We start from the raw sequence: 12,972 nt of genomic DNA, 5'->3' as shown, positions 1-12,972 counted from the left end.
TCATTCTCCCCTTGTACTCGGCCTTGGTGAGGCCGCAGCTGGAGTACTGCGTCCAGTTTTGGGCTCCACAATTCAAAAAGGATGTGGAGAAGCTTGAGAGAGTCCAGAGGAGAGCCACGCGCATGATCAGAGGTCAGGAAAATGGACCTTATGATGACAGGCTGACAGCCATGGGGCTCTTTAGCCTGGAAAAGCGCAGGCTCAGGGGTGATCTGATGGCCACGTAGAAATTTATCGGGGTGACCACGAGTTTCTGGGGAAACATTTGTTCACCAGAGTGCCCCAAGGGATGACTAGGTCGAACGGTTATAAACTACTACAAGACCATTTCAGGCTGGACATTAGGAAGAATTTTTTTAGCGTCTGAGCCCCCGAGGTCTGGAACAGCCTGCCATCGGAGGTGTTTCAAGCGCCTACATTGAACAACTTCAAGAGCAAATTGGATGCTTATCTTGCTGGGATCCTATGACCCCAGCTGACTTCCTGCCGTTTGGGTGGGGGGCTGGACTTGATGATCTTCTGAGGTCCCTTCCAGCCCTAATGTCTATGAACTTGATACAGCCTCTGCATATTGTTTATAATTCTTAACCATGATAATATCCATGTTATTAACTTCTTGGATAACTGCAGCCTTAAACAGCATGAGAGTTTTGCATCTTTTTTTTATCCAGTTTGGGGTTATTAATTTTTACATTCCAGATAAAATAGATGGTATTCACCTCCAAGTAGATACAAACTTCTCACTTTTTTTATCCAGTTCAGTTGCTAAATCATTGTTCTGATGTTGAGAATACTCTTTATAGCAGTGTGATTTACTGTTGCAACACCTGTTCATAGCCCCCAACAGCTGCTATTTTGGCTAGGCTGGGTGTCTCTGCACCCATCTCATGTCTAAGTTTATTTGAGGATCAGAAAGCAGGCATACCTGTACCTATATCCTCTGAAAGCTCTCAGGCAAATAGGTAGGCTCAAAACTTGCCTAACCCCTATGTCCAGCACAAAACACTGGCACCCCAACCCCTTCCATTCAAACACATGGCTGGCCATGAAACTGCTGCTTATCTTCTATGTATATTGTAAACTGCTAACTACAAGGTTGGTAAGGCACTGGATAGGTTACCATTCATCACTGGGTAATTTAAGCACAGAAAATGGTTTAGACAGGAATGATCCTGCATTTGACAGGAGGCTGGACTGGTTGTCCTTCTGAGGTACTTTCCAACCCTATTCTTCTTTATTTCTATAATAGCCTCATGATTAGAACACTTGCCCAGAAACCCAGGTTTATTCCTCTCCTCAGCCTGAAGGGGTTCAAACCCATAGCTTAGCAAGATGGATTTACCATCAGGTTTTAGATCAGGCTGGGTTGGGGAGCTAGGCCGTAGTGCATCCAAGAATTCAGTATTCCTGGTGGGGGAGAGGGAGAGTGAGAGACGCTAAGCAAGAAGGGGTATGACCCTATAATCCAGTGATGAAGCAGGCACTTGGGAGAAGGGGTCCAGGGTTCCTATTCTTGCTGTAGGGACTATTTATGCATTTTGTGTGAAAAGTCTTGGATAAAATACTGAAACAGTGAAGGCTGCCCTTCCTCCCCACTCCCACAGGACTGCCCTTATCACTAGAGCACTGAGTAAGCAAGAAAGAGCATGTTTCTGTCTGTCCTATGAATCTTATATTTTTGGCTGCATGGTGCAGCAGCTTCAGCGAAAAAGGGCGTGGATTACCTCCATAGGCAGATCTAGGATTTTGAAAAGCAGGGTGTGGATGGCGTGGAGCATCATCACACAACACATTTTTCTCCAGTTAAAAAGAAACTAGAAACTTTCCTAGTAAGTCAGGGGCCAAGGGCTATATTATTCAGTTTAAAATTAAAGCCAAAAGAAAAGTTACTGGACCGTGCAGCATTGATTTGCTATGTCATTTACTACATATAAAATGGCAACAAACTAGGCAAAAATAGCCAAAAGTTGTTTTTCCTTCGTCTATAGTCATTAGAATTAGGTGCACATCTCTTGCAGATTCATAAAACAAAATGTATCCTTCTTGAGTATCTTGACAGTGTATCCAGTGCTTCACTGACAGGTATTTCCACACCTGAGCTAATGTTTTCAGCTAGACTTAAAAACGGTCTTCAGGGCAGCGAAATCAGAGCTACCTTTAGGAAGAGCAGCTAATAGACAGCAGAATTGCTGGACAGAAGAAAGGAGAGGAACCATTAAAAAGGGGAGACGGTCGTTAACACTTGTGTAATGAATAGTTTAGATGAAATGAGGTCGATTAGAATGAGCCATGAAGTCAACTGACTCCCTCACTGCCTAAATAAAAATGCTGCTGCTATTGCCAGGTGGTTGGTTTTAAATTTAGTGTGGACTAGGAATTAGAATGGGGTGTCACTGTACCCCCCTCCCTCAATTAGTCTGCCCCTGGATGCCTATACCCTGAAAAACTTGTTAGGGCACTCTCCTGGGAAATGGAAGAGGTGGTTTTGAATTTCCTGAGGCTGAAGAGTGCTTCAAACCCAGGCTTCCCAGTTCCTGGGAAAGGACTTTGATCTCTAAGCTACTATATGAAATGCCTGTCATCTTTTGAAAGAAAAGAGCAAAGCAGTGGTTTATACCCAAAAAACAGCTCTGGCACAAACCCAGGAAGTACTTTTGAGGTCTAAAACTTGGTTTCACAGATGAGAGGTGGAACTTCAGATACATGTCTCTCTCCAGCATTTCCTGATAGCTGGCACCCTCCATGCTCAGTGTCCTGGCTGCTGTGAAACTTGAATCCTAGGGACCCAACTCTCTCACTTCACTAGGAAGAAAATATGTGTCTCTAGCTTGGGGTTATGAGATCACTTGTGGAGTCTAGTGGCCAAATGATAGGCTTGTTACTCATTGCATGGTATGTGTAGAAGATGTGACTGTATCTGCACCTGGTGATTTCACTTTCAGCTCTAAATCATTTGCGTGGAAAGAGAAGCATAACTCTTGCTCACATGAAATGTGGTAGTAAAACTCCCACTGACATCAAAGTTAAGCCAAAGTGCTTAACACTTTTAAAAATCCCACCTGACACTCCTGTAAATTCATGACAAATGTAGTTCCAGGTTACATTATTCCCTTATATGTCACCTGTTGGTTGATTCACTTTGGTGACCCCCTTACTCATGAGTTATTCCTTTGCCTTCCTTGGGACACCTCTGTGAGTAAGCATCCCATAGCAAGAGCAACACTTTTCATTCAGCCCCTGAGCTTTACTTGCCTTTCAGTTGAACTGTTGTGTTTCAGCTCCTTAGCTGGCTTATATCCACATAGTTCTATGAGACTGGCCAGATACATGCATGATGTACTTTACAAACACAAACTTTGATGGGATATACCACAAATGCATTTTAATTAACTTAAGACTAAAATACATATTATCTCTCTGACCCTAACATAGACTTTTGTTAGTCTTCATTTCCCCTGCAGCTCCTTTTTGATGGATTAAACACGCTGGTGTGATATAAAGGTTCTCCAAACACTCTGTATTCAGGTGTGAGAGAGTTCCTTCAAGTGTTGGCATTGTGGAAGATATCCATAAGATCACATTCCAAGGATCCTTTTGCACCTGGTGTGTGTTGGGGAGAGGGGATAAAGGAGTGAGGAGGGTTGCATATATTAGATGAGACTAATCTGTTGAGTAGAGACTTGGAGACAGTGTTTTACCCGTGCAATAAATATGGATAGCTCTCCAGCCTGGGGAGAAGTCTTAGGAGACTGCTTTAACCTAGAACAGCTTTTGTATAAAGGTATATCCTACCTCCTAGGATGCCAGAATCTTAGCCATGGGTTTTAAATAAGGCCTGCTTCCTTATTAAGTGCACTTGAGGCATTGTCTCCATTACATTTAGATCTGCATTCTGCTGACCCGAACCAGGGAGTAAATTCGACAGACTGCCCCTAAAAGCAGCAATCTGTGTCGGCTTCAGGAAGCACCCAGTGATCCCATTTGCCAATGCAAAGAGAGAAGGTGTTTTATAGGCAGAGACCAAATAGTTAAGGGTTCAAGTTGAAACCAGCATGTAGACTTGAACCCTGAAATCAGCTAGAAATTAGCACTGATCACAGAGTGCAGTCAAAAGGTATGGCTGGTGGGAGCTGTCCCTGGTAAACAGTTGCAAAAGGCAAGGATTTCTTAGGGTGATTTCATTTATTGGACCAACTGCCATGTTTATGCAAATCTAAGATGAGGTTTTTTTTCCCCCTGTTCAGCATGGTGGAGGGAGGTGACCCCTTGTCTTAGATTTGAGTACAGGCCAGGTAAGCAGCTGCTGTAGCTCTGGGCAGAACCAGGGTGTGGAGAGCAGGGGGAGCACGGAGAAAGAGGGCACATGGTGCAGGGGGAAGCATGGGGCAAGGTCAGTGGACGCAATGTCAGTGGGAACAGTATGGGGGAAGGAACATGTGGAGTGATAGGAGTGCAGGGACAGGACTGTGCAGTGCATGGTGGAATATGAGGGAAAGGGAATCAGTGGGGGGTGTTGGGGAAAGATCAAGAATAGTGTAGGAGAAGGGCATGGGAGAAGGGTCACAGGGAAAGTGACATTTGGGGCATGAGAAAAGGCAGCGCAAAGCAAGGTGAGCATGGGGAAGGTGTGCACAGTGCAGGGGGATCATGGGAAAAGATGTACAGAACAGAGGAGAGCACAGGGAAGGGATGTGTGTGGATGATAGATCCAGGACTTGGAGCTGATGCCACTGTCTGACCTGGCCAGCTGCTCCATCTCCCAGAAGAGAGAGAACAGCTGCAGAGGCAGGGTGGGAGGAGGCAGTCATCAGGTAGGGACAGATGACAGGAGGGGGAAGATACTGGCAGGGCAGGGACAGGTAGCATGCCGGGGGGGAGGAGGTGGGCAAGTGACAACAGGGGACAAGGAACATGGGGCAAACTGCCTGCCCTCCATCCAGCTTTCCCTGCCATTATTTCCCTGTGGCACTGGTAGCGTGAGGATGAATTTAAGAGGACCTTCCCATAATCTTTTAAACAAATGTATAATTTTCCATGTCTAGAATCTAGTAATTGCGGGGAGGAGGTTCTCTTAAATTCAGGGTTGTCTTGGATATAAGTAAATATGGCATGTAGTTGGGATAGAGTTAGAGAAGCTTTCTAGTGCAAGATGTTGAGACCTGATGAAGAATGTCTTGCATTTTAAAGCTTGCTTCACTGTATCCCAACTACATAGTTGGTCCAATAAAGGATATTCCCCTAAGAAATCTTTGCCTCTCACTTAATTTCTGGACTGTCATGGTAACAACTTTGCCCTTCTACAGCACTGATCAGACCTGGAAGTAACCAAGTGATGGATAACTGGTGCAATCTGTCCCCCATGTAAAAGATGCAGCCATTTTGCTAATTACAAATAATTTAAAAACATAGTCTAATCTCTACACATATTAATAGAAAATGCCTTTGCAGTTGGAAAAGAAAATACAAGCAAGATTCAAGTCCTTAAGAAAATTCTTTTTTAGGGTAGAAAAGAAAATTTGTGAATAAGTATTTGTATAGTTGGTAATCTCCTTGGTGGAAAGACCTTTTGCACTGTATTTTTGTAAAGTTACATCTACCCTTTCAACTCTCTGTAAAGAGAATGTGGTATAATTCCCTTATCTTATTAAAGAGCTGGGCTTTCAGTGGAAAAACCCACTCTCCAGGGGCCTCCTCTAAATTATCAACGCATGGTACCTGCAGACATGCTTACTTTGCTTGGGAGCTTATTGCTGTCTCTCCCAGAAGCAGAGACTTCAGAAGGTGGTGGCTGGTGGAACTATGAAGTGACAGTCCTCCAAAATCTTGGTTACTGCTGTTGTAACTTTGAAAAGGAAGTAAAATGAGGTTGTGAGTATGGGTCACCTAATTCAGAAATACTTTGGAGATGCAAATAGCTGCTGCTTTTGGTGTATTCTTTTATTAGTACTGGCAGCAAGTCAGTGAATTTCCTCCACCTTGTTTCAACCAAAGATTCACCTTTCCAGAGCAGGAAAATGAGTGCAAGCATTAAAAGAACAAGCAACTAAGGTAAGTGTTGACTGTAACAGGTACTGTAATTATGAATGGCATGAATGGACCATCATTCCTGTCTTAGCAAATAAACCCTGTCACATGGAATTCAGTATTTTCAGAGGAAATCAGCTTTCACTGCAGGCTGCCAAGGCCAAATGAGCTTCATAAAGCACCTGCAGATCTGAGCATCAAGCAATTATTCCACTATCTTGCCTAAAAACAAAAAGGGCTCTGCTCTTTGGTAACCTTTGGCCTTTTCCAGCTAACATAAACTAATTATATTTGCGGTAGAAGAAAAAAAATCTTTCTGTAGTTCTCCCTGGGAGTTGTCACTCATGCTTTGTGCAGCACTGTCAGATTTGCAGCATGAAATTCAAAATATGATGACCCCTTCATCAGCTCATAGCTCCAGGAAGCTTGGTTGCTTAAGTGCTTAAAGAGATACAACAGGGGGCTCAGATTTATCTCAAATAAAATCTCATTGACTGGGGCTATGAGAACAGCCTCTGCCGCTTATACTGCCCATTTAGCAGTGGTACAAGAGCCCCATTGTTCAGCGTCACTTAGCAGCAATTACAGCCCGTCAAAACAGTTTTTGTTTTACGACAACGTGTTAATGGGCCCACGGTTGGGTGTGAGAAGTAACCCAAGCCACATGCACTGAAGCAAGGTTAAAGGTTAATTGAGACTTTCTAACACAGCCCATGAGATTTTTGCAACCTTTTGCCGAGAGGGAAATCGTGAACAAAAAGGAGATAATGTGATACAATTAGTTGGAAAGCAGGAGGGTCAAAATTCCCAGATGCAAAGGAAAACTGGCCAAATGAATCAGACCAGATGGTCCACCTGGCCCACAACAAATGCCAAAAATAGCTGCAGTCTATTTGGTGGATGTGGATGAGGCAGTAGGTGGTATGTCTGTCCTTGCTTGCTTCTTTTTTCTTTTTTTTCTTTTATAGAAATGAAAGGTCAAGAGTATAAAATGGGGTAGCATATTGTAATTTGTATTGCAGTTCCATGACCATTAGTGTGGCTCATATATATTACTTTACATGTATATAATGTAAAGAAATCCAATTTGAGCCCAGTAACCCTGTTTCATTTGTTTGATGATAAACGTTCTGAACTTTCCAACATTTATGTTCCTTTCCCTGCATGAACCTCCTGGGCGTTATTAAGAAAAGTATTAACACTTGAAGACAGGCTTCACTGCAGGGTGTTATCCTGCGTGCCAACATAGTGGTGTTCTGATGTACAGAAGGTAACCACCTGCTTTTGGCTTCTGTGGCTCACCGCCCATGACAGCACAACATCAGATCTTCTGCCTATGTAAACTGGTGTGGGCCCACTGTATTAAACAGTAGGACTTCATTTTCCAGCAGGGGAAATTCTGGCCCAGTAGACAAAACACAATGCTAATACTGATCCTAATGAATAAACCCCACAGCCTGTTTGTGCCACTGCAGCTGCTCTCTCATCTGTGGTTCTCTGGTGGTTTTCAAGGTCGACATAGAGTGCAATCAGCAAAAATCTTTTAAGTTACCTCCTAACCCTGCACTGGAAATGAACTATAAGATGACTGGAAGTGCCAGGTCATTTTTGGCTAATACTCAGCTTGCTTATTTGTTTTCCTAGAGCCAGTGTGATTAGTTTCCTTTTACTTCAGTACTTTACTAGCTTCCTGTATTGAAGCTGAGTCATCTGATGCAGGTGCTTATAAGTATTTTCTGTGTCACGGTTGTTTTGGGGAAACCACGTGTTCCTTCATGCAGTATCCTGGATATGATGGCACAGCAAGGTCTCAGAGACATGCAGCTTTATTGTCACTCCATGGCCTGCATTTGCTTGAACTTTAGCTTCTGCTTTTAGCACTAGACTGAACAAGACTGCTATCTAAACAGGATGCCCGGGCCTCTTGCTACTGGCAGCCCTATGGTACCTGGTACAAAGGTCAGTTGAGCCCAGCTGGGCTTAATTAATGAGGACTGGCCTGGTGGAGGAAAAGCATTGGCAGGGAGACAATGCCACTGTGCAGTTTTCAGAGAGCAAAGCAACTCTATATAATAAGGGGAAAGTGACAGGCTAACAGAACAGCTGAGTTCTGACGCTAAGCCCAACTTCTCTGACCCCACACACCCTTCTGTCCAATTCCAAAAGACAGAAACCAAAGAGACAGCAAATAGAAAGGAAGGATTATGAGATGAGTTTGAAGGGACTGAAAAATCAGACATAGGAGAAATAGTAATAGGGAGTGAGGGATACATGGAATAAAAACATTTGTATTTAATTTCTTTGGCTCTCATAGTGTATCAGTCTTAGCTTCCGGTTTCAAACCGCCTTGGTGACAATACAAAGAATTAAAAAGCCAGTAACGTGGAAGAAAAAATGTATGAACAATCTGTAGTTAATGGAAATCAGACAAGCTGTACTGATTCAAATTAGTAAGAGAGACTATTATCCACTACACTGGGACAGTCATGAGGGTGAGACCTACCCATAGGGAGCACAATAAACTATTACGCTTGGGCTGGTTAATCTTCTAATGTGGTCTCTATCCAAGATTGTTTACAAACAATCCTGCAGGTTTACAAACTCTCATTTACACACATATGGATAGATGCTGCATGGAACACAGGCACCAAGTATAAACTATTTTGTGGTATATAGTCTACCTCTGGTCTGTACCATCCACACTTTTCCCCTACTCCAATATGAGAACAACACCAGTATAAATTATTGACTACTTCCAATAATTCCCCCACTCCTGCCTGGCAGCACCCAGTGAGTCAGGGATTTTTTTAAAAGTAAACCAGGAGGGAGTTGGGGGGATTGGTAGAGGTCACCTCATGGTCCCCTCTCCCAGTCCCCACTCCTCTGTCCCTAGTACTTACCAGCTCAGAGTCAGCTGCAGCTCCCTGCTGAAGCCACCGGGCTCTGCCCAAATCATGAGAGCTCTCTGAATCTTTGCCGAAGATTTGGAGAGCTTTGAATCAATTCAGACCTTTAAATTAGTCCCCTGATTTGGTTCGGATTCAGAGATTTGACCACCAAATCAGGCTAAATCTCCTCCGAATTGAATCACCACTTGATGCTTTACACAGCCCTACTACTAGGCACTGAACCACTGAGAACTCCTCTTTCAGTATGGTGATCCAACCAGTTATGTATCTGCAGTACTTTCAACTAGTTTGTATTTCATATATCCATAACTAGATTGCCTTCCAAATTCCATTAGGGACTTATGGTTTCTCTGGTCTTCCTTTTACTTTTGACATACTTGTAAAAAGGTAATACTTTTATGTTCCTTGACAAGTTGCATCTCAAATTGTGTCTGCTTAATTAAGAATTAGCCTTCTTAATTTTCTCTCGGCATGCCCATGTGGTACTCTTGTAATCTTCCCTAATGCTATGACCAAGTTTCTACTTTTTGTAGGTTCCATTTTTGGGAATCAACTCATTGAAGAGATTGTTGTTTAGCCTGGCTGGTCTCTTGTTATACTTCCCATTCTTCTGTTCCATTAGGATAGCTTGCTCCTGTATCCTTGAGAGACTCTCCCTAAAGTACACTCAGCTTTCCTGAGCTCCTTTCCCTCTCAGACTTGCATCCCAGGGGCTCCTTTCCACCAGTTCCCTGCTTTTCTGATCTCCCTTTAAGATTCTGAACTCTGTCCTTTCATGGTTACTGTCACCCAAGTTACCTTTCATCTTCATGTTCTCAATGAATTCCTCCCTGTTTGTGAGCAGCAAGTCAAGACAAGCTTCCCTGCTTTTGGTCTGTCTCCCATCTGTTTCAAAAAGTTATACCCAACACATTCCTGGTCTGTGATGGACTGCTTATGTACTGCTGTGTTTTCCTCCCAGCAGATGCCTGATAATTAAAACTCCCCATGAGAACCAAATCCTGTGATTTGGAAGCTTTTGTCAGTTGTTTAATGAAGTCCTCATCTACCTCCTCTTCCTGGTTTAGTTATATAGCTTGTTAATATACATAAAGGTGATATAAATGTATTCTGAGGTGCTATATGAAATGGAAGGTAGCTGTGTTGAAAACCTTTGGGTTAAGATGAGAAGGAAGAGCAGCACATGGGATGTCATGGTGGGCATCTGCTGCATATATACAGGGAAATACCTCTTCCTTTTCCCCCTAGCTGTAACAATCCACAACCATACCAAATCATGTGAACTATCCCACCATGTGTCTATAATTGCAATTACGCCATTATTCTTTGCATATACTAGGACATCCAATTATTTTTATTTGTTCCCTGTACTTCTCACGTTACTGTGTAAACATTTCAGATATCTAAACACCTGTCTTGTCCTCTCACTGAGAATATTCTTAAGGCTTCTGTTATTGTTTCCCCTACTAAGTTTTTGTCCAGACTTCAAGCTTTTTACTTACCTCTGAGCTTTTGTCTCCATCTCCTGGTAAACCTAGTTTAAAGCTCTCCTCACTAGGTTAGGACGCCAATCTGCAAAGACACTCTTCCCTCTCTTCATCAGGTGGATGAAGCAGCATTCCATCTTCCTGGAACACCACGCCATGGTAAAAGAAGCCAAAGTCCTGCTGTGGAGTCTGATACTAAACCCAGTCCAGCAAAGCACTTAGTCATACACAGAGCTCTAAATACATGAGCCATCCCATTGAATTCAGCGCTGAAGTGCTTTGTTGGACAGTGGCCCAACAGATCTAACTGCATCTAAGGTCATGCAGTAAACTATCATGCTGACTATGCAAAACTATATAAAAGGTCTACAAAAGTCAGTCTCCCTCGCTGCACAGAAACATATACAACAGACTGCATTCCAGTTTCAAATTTAAAAGATTACATGGAAATCAAATGCATCTAATGAGTGGGATTGCTCTACCTAAGCAAAGGGCCTCCAGGAACACAAGGAAAATGGAGTGCTAGAATGTTTTTTTCTGAGGCAGTGCTTCCTGTGGGAGATTTGGCTGGTAAGAAGCCTCTGCTCTGGTCTTAAACATTGAATCCTACCTTTGTGTCACAGTTCAGCCCTCAAGACTTAACATTCCCTTTTGGGTTGAATTGCTTGTGCCCCCTACAGCTGGCAGTATGCTCTCATCCCTTTGGCATCACTTTGGTAAGAGTTCATGAGATGCTGTTTTAAATACAGTACTGAAACTAACTTAGAGCACTGATTTTTCAACTTTTTTCATTTGCAGACCCCTAAAAAATTTTGAATGGAGGTGCAGACCCCTTTGAATTGTAAGTGTTGGTATTCACATATTTTTGATTGATCATAGTCATCTTTTGCAGACTCTTTAGACATAGGGGTCTGCAGATCACAGGTTGAAAACTGTGAGGAGAGGAGTCATGCGCATGATCAGAGGGCAAGAGAACAGGCCTCATGAAGAGAGGCTGCGACCTATGGAACTCTTCAGCCTGGAGAAGCACAGGCTCAGGGGTGACTTGGTAAGAGTCTGTAAGTACATAAGGGGTGTGAATCAGGATCTGCAGGAACACCTGTTCACCAGAGCACCCCAGGGGATGACAAGGTCCAACAGTCACAAACTCCTGCAAGACCACTTTAGGCTGGACATAAGAAAAAATTTCTTTACTGTCTTACCCCCAAGGCCTGGAACAGACTCCCCCTAGAGATGGTGCAAGCACCTACTCTGGACACTTTTAAGAAACATTTGGATGCTTATCTTGCTGTGATCCTTGATCCTAGCTGATTTCCTGGCCCTTGGGCAGGGAGCTACACCTGATGATCTTGTGAGATACCTTCCAGCCCTAATGTCTATGAAGTCTATGAACTACTGAATGGTGGCACCAGGATCTGTCCCTGAACTGAAACATGAATCAATCTAAGCCAGTTCCTGAAACGGTTTGCTGGCTAGTGTGAATGGGCCAAAAATATTATAATTCTTCTGAAAAAAACCCAGCCTTCTAGCCTTTTGCATTTTTTAAAGTTTGGCACTGTGGACAGGGTTGAGCTAATTTACAGCAAGGTTCAAAATATGGTGTGGCTTTGTCTACGTTGGCTGGTCATCCAACTTGGAAGGAATAATGATTAAACCATGTTTAAAATGTATCTTGTACTCTATTACCGGTACAGATGCGTTCCAAGATATTTTAAACAAGGACTTAAAAACAAGCATATACATCTGTATTTAGGTTTCTTTCAGAGCCCAATCCAAAATTTATTACAATCAGTCAATCCCAATTTATAGCAGTGGACTTTAGGTCAGGCCCTGAATGTTTAACACCTACATAACTCTCTTTGCAGTCAGCCCTAAAAAGTAGCTCGTAGGCATACTTGTTTTAAGTGTTAATGTTCATTTGCTTATTTCAGGGCAGAGGTACAGGCACCCCAAGACTTTATTCTTAATTGCTTGCTCAAGCATAAATCTTGTAGCCAACAAATATATAGACATAATTTTTATTGATTTGGCATATAAGCAGCTTTTATGATGATAAAGGGGTCATTTAGCCTTTTTGGAGGCAAGGCAGAGTCAATAGCTATAATAAGTCTAGAGAAGAAGTTTTGTCATGAGCCAAGTGTATATTCTAGCAGGAGTATTGTGGAAATATTTCTCTTCTGTTCCATTCTCCCCACCCAGCAGAAATTGTAGTATAATTTTTCAGATGAGAAAGAGGAAACCCCCTTTTATTTAAAGCTAAAGCTGAGGAGGGAGAGGAGGATCCACGCAGTGAACCAAAGACTGAGGAGCTGGTGACATCAGGAAGGCTTTGGCTTCCACGACCACAGCCTGCTCTTTGGTGAGAGAGGCAGCAAGCTGCTGGGAAGAGATGACCTCCACCTCTCCCCTCTGGGGAGAAGGCTCTTCTCAGCCAGGCTGGCTGACCTGCTCCACCAGGCTTTAAACTAAGCCCGCTGGGGGATGGGGGGAATACTGCCACTGCTGGCCCACTGAGCAACCCTTGCAAAGCCAGCAGACCAAGGCACTTAAGG

General features: G+C 43.2%; 1 long non-coding RNA gene across 1 annotated transcript in view; it reads right to left on the bottom strand.

The window, feature by feature from the left end:
• Positions 1–12,972, bottom strand: part of LOC109319165 — a 16,261-nt gene extending 3,289 nt beyond the window's left edge. The window contains exons 1-2 of the long non-coding RNA XR_002103392.1: positions 12,932–12,972; positions 11,938–11,942 (exon numbers count right to left, since the gene is read on the bottom strand). This is a non-coding gene — a long non-coding RNA (uncharacterized LOC109319165). The remainder of the gene's footprint in view (positions 1–11,937; positions 11,943–12,931) is intronic.

Source organism: Crocodylus porosus, unplaced genomic scaffold (genome assembly GCF_001723895.1).
Source record: "Crocodylus porosus isolate Cpor-Errol unplaced genomic scaffold, CroPor_comp1, whole genome shotgun sequence".
Lineage (NCBI taxonomy): Eukaryota > Metazoa > Chordata > Crocodylia > Crocodylidae > Crocodylus > Crocodylus porosus.
Note: the sequence above shows the minus strand (reverse complement) of the source record. Positions and strands in the feature narration are given on the sequence as shown.